Genomic DNA, 4,730 nt, shown 5'->3' with positions numbered 1-4,730 from the left:
CAAAATATAGGACATATATCATGGAAATTATATTGTTGGAAACTCCCTTTGAATATGAATCCAATGGTATAAATTTTGTGACATATATCTCATATTTTATTGACTAAATATTGTTTTAAATGCGTAATACCCCTGTAAATCGGTAAGGAGGTTTCGAGAAACAACTTTGATTAACTATTTGGTCAATAAAATATAAGACATATATCACAAAAATTATACTATTGGAAACTCCCTTTGAATATGAATCCAATGGTATAATTTGTGTGTCATATATCTCAATTTTTTTGACATGCTTCCCGCCAGCTGACCAGGATGGTGGATCCTCCCCCTCATACTCCGACTGGTCCTCCTCCGACGAGGAGTACAGGGATGCGGAAGATGACCTGGAGTTGATGGAGGAGTGAATCCTGGACGCAAACACCTCTGTGGTTGGGCACGACACACAACTGGGATTCTTAAAAAAGAAAATCAACGAATTTCATCTATTATAGATGACCTCGAAGCTAAAGCAGAAGTTCGGCCTCTTTCTGCACAAGAGATTGAGCAAAAAAGTCAATCGAATGCGGAAATTCCAAAACTACTGCGTGAAGAGGAGCTGAAATGGTACCAATGATCTAAGGCCCAATTTATTCTGGAGGGAGATTCGAATGCAAGGTACTTTCATTGTGTTGCCAATGGCGGACATAGGAAGAAACTTATTCGTACTCTTGTGCAGGATGAGGGTACGATTTAGGGTCATGAACAGCTAAAGTCGTATATTACGAGCTATTATAAGGGACTTTTTGGTGCTCCCGATAAAGGAAATTTCTCGTTTGATGAGACTAGAATGGATGATATTCCTCAAGTCTCTCAAGCGGAGAATGATTTTCTCACTTCTCCTTGCACTGAGGAGGAAGTAAGAAAAACTGTTTTCCAAATGGAGCATAATAAAGCCCCTGGTCCTGATGGCTTTCCAGCTGAATTTTATCAGAATTTCCAGGATGTCATCAAATTTGACCTGTTGGCTCTTTTCACGGATCTTCATGCTGGACAGTTGGAGCTGTTTAGGCTCAACTTTGGTGAAATTATATTATTGCAGAAGGTTAATGAAGCGGAAAGGATACAACAATACCGTCCTATTTGTGTTCTTAACGTCAGTTTAAAATATTCACTAAGGTGGCCACGATCCGTCTTAACACGGTGGCTGATCATGTGATTATGCCTTCACAAACTGCTTTTATGCAAGGACGGAACATCCTCGATGGAGTTGTAGTCCTTCATGAAACTGTTCATGAATTGCATAGAAAGAATTTGAATGGTTTAAAGATTGACTTTGAAAAGGCCTATGATAAGGTTAAGTGGTCTTTCTTGCAACAAACTCTCAGATTGAAAGGTTTCTCTGATGAGTGGTGTACGTTGATCAATAGTTTCGTCTCGGGAGAGAGTGTTGCCATTAAATTCAATGATGACGTGGGCAACTACTTTCAAACCAAGAAGGGGCTAAGACATGGAGATCCATTATCGCCAGTGCTATTTAATATAGTGGCGGATATGCTTGCTGTTATGATAGAACGCGCAAAGTCAGAGGGCCAGATTAAAGGGGCCATTCCCCATCTTATTGATGGAGGATTTTCCATCCTTCAATATGTCGATGATACAATTCTTTTTATGGATCATAACATCGAAAAATCTCGAAATCTAAAGTTAATTCTTTTAGTATTTGAGCAGCTTTCGGGTCTAAAAATTGATTTCCATAAAAGTGTGTTATTTTATTTTGGTGAGGCCCAAGACAATGTTGTAGTGCTGAGCTGTTTGGCTGTGGGCAAGGCCAATTTCCGATTAGGTACTTGGGTATTCTGATTCATTATCAGAGACTAACCAATGCCGAATGGAAAATGGTCGAGGAAAGACTACATATTAGATTAATCAGTTCGAAAGACAAATTACTATCCTTGGGAGGAAGATTAGTTCTCATAAACGCGGTACTAAGTAATATGGTATTGTAGATGATATATTTCTACCAACTTCCTAGAGGAGTCTTAAAATGATTGGATTATTTCTGATCTAGATTCTTCTGGCAAGGGGATAGTGAGAAGCGTAAATATCGATTGGCTAAGTGGAGTGTGCTTTGCCGTCCCAAAGACCATGGAGGACTGGGCATCCAAGATCTCCAGGTCAATAATAGGACCTTACTTGGTAAATGGCTCTCTAAGCTACTTACCGAAGAGGGAGTTTGGCAAACAATCCTCAAGAGAAAGTATGTTCGCACAAAGGCTCTATCTCAAGTTCTTTGGAAACCAGGTTATTCACACTTTTGGGCAGGCCTTATGGATACAAAGAAGTATTTCTTTCCATATGGATCTTTCTCTATTAAGGACATGTCGGAAATTCGTTTCTGTGAAGATAAATGGCTTGGTAATGTCACGCTCCGAGAACAATATTCGGCATTGTACAATATTGTGCGCCACAAAAGTGATACTATCGCTAAGGTGTTGGAAACTTTCCCACCGAATGTGACGGTTAGAAGAAGTCTCATCGGACCTAGACAAATCTCCTGGCATGAATTGCTATAACGTCTTGAACTAGTTCAATTGACGCAGGGGTCTGATGTGTTTCGCTGGAATCTCACCGGAAAAGGTTCATTCTCTGCGGCTTCCATGTACAATTCTTTGATTCAACCTGATATTCCAGTCGATAATAATTCAAAAATTTGGAAGATGAAGATACCGCTCAAAACGAAAGTGTTTGCATAGTATCTTCATCGTGGGGTCATCCTCACTAAAGATAATCTTGGGAAACGCAACTGGCATGGAAGTAAAAAGTATGTATTCTATCACCAAGACGAGACTACTAAACACTTGTTCTTTCAGTGTAAGTTTGCTAGGTATATATTGTCAGTTGTCCAAATAGGATCTACCTTATACCCACCAAGTAGTGTTTCCAATATATTTGGTAATTGGCTCAATGGTGTGGCTGTTAGGTTTAAGCGTCTTATTAGAATGGGAGCGATTGCCGTTATTTGGTCGCTCTGGATATGTAGAAATGACAAGATTTTCAATAATATTTCTTACTCTCTTATGTAGGTCCTATACCGGTGCACAGCTACGCTTCGCTCATGGGTGCCTCTTCAGCGGATGGAGCACCGAGACCTCTTTACGGAGGTGTCTTCACGGTTGGAGGATACGGTGGGGGATATTGATACGTCTCCGACGTATCGATAATTTCTTATGTTCCATGCCACATTATTGATGATATCTACATGTTTTATGCATACTTTATGTCATATTTATGCATTTTCCGGCACTAACCTATTAACGAGATGCCGAAGAGCCAGTTGCTGTTTTCTGCTGTTTTTGGTTTCAGAAATCCTAGTAAGGAAATATTCTCGGAATTGGACGAAATCAACGCCCAGAGGGCCTATTTTCACACGAAGCTTCCAGAAGACCGAAGGGAAGACGAAGTGGGGCCATGGGGCGCCGCCACACTAGGGCGGCGCGGCCCAAGGGGGGCCCGCGTGGCCCTAGCGTGTGGGGCCCCCGTGTGGCCCCCTGACCTGCCCTTCCGCCTACATATAGTCTTCGTCGCGAAACCCCCAGTACCGAGAGCCACGATACGGAAAACCTTCCAGAGACACCGCCGCCGCCAATCCCATCTCGGGGGATTCAGGAGATCGCCTCCGGCACCCTGCCGGAGAGGGGGATCATCTCCCGGAGGACTCTACACCGCCATGGTCGCCTCCGGAGTGATGAGTGAGTAGTTCACCCCTGGACTATGGGTCCATAGCAGTAGCTAGATGGTTGTCTTCTCCTCATTATGCTTCATTGTCGGATCTTGTGAGATGCCTAACATGATCAAGATCATCTATCTGTAATGCTATATGTTGTGTTTGTTGGGATCCGATGGATAGAGAATACTATGTTATGTTGATTATCAATCTATCTTTGTGTTGTTTATGATCTTGCATGCTCTCCGTTACTAGTAGATGCTTTGGCCAAGTTGATGCTTGTAACTCCAAGAGGGAGTATTTATGCTCGATAGTGGGTTCATGTCTCCGTGAATCTGGGGGAGTGACATAAACCCCTAAGGTTATGGATGTGTTGTTGCCACTAGGGATAAAACATTGATGCTATGTCCGAGGATGTAGTTATTGATTACATTACGCACCATACTTAATGCAATTGTCTGTTGTTTGCAACTTAATACCTGGAAGGGGTTCGGATGATAAACTCGAAGGTGGACTTTTTAGGCATAGATGCATGCTGGATAGCGGTCTATGTACTTTGTCGTAATGCCCAATTAAATCTCACAATACTCATCATATCATGTATGTGCATTGTCATGCCCTCTCTATTTGTCAATTGCCCAACTGTAATTTGTTCACCCAACATGCTTATTCTTATGGGAGAGACACCACTAGTGAACTGTGGACCCCGATCCATTCCTTTACATCGAATACAATCTACTACAATACTTGTTCTACTGTTCTCTGCAAACAATCATCATCCACACTATACATCTAATCCTTTGTTACAGCAAGCCGGTGAGATTGACAACCTCACTGTTTCGTTGGGGCAAAGTACTTTGGTTGTGTTGTGCAGGTTCCACGTTGGCGCCGGAATCCCTGGTGTTGCGCCGCACTACATCTCGCCGCCATCAACCTTCAACGTGCTTCTTGACTCCTACTGGTTCGATAAACCTTGGTTTCTAACTGAGGGAAACTTACTGCTGTACGCATCACACCTTCCACTTGG

The sequence above is a fragment of the Lolium rigidum genome, chromosome 5 (genome assembly GCF_022539505.1).
Source record: "Lolium rigidum isolate FL_2022 chromosome 5, APGP_CSIRO_Lrig_0.1, whole genome shotgun sequence".
Classification (NCBI taxonomy): Eukaryota; Viridiplantae; Streptophyta; class Magnoliopsida; order Poales; family Poaceae; genus Lolium; species Lolium rigidum.
The sequence above is the reverse complement of the archived record's forward strand: the minus strand, read 5'-3'. Positions refer to the sequence as shown.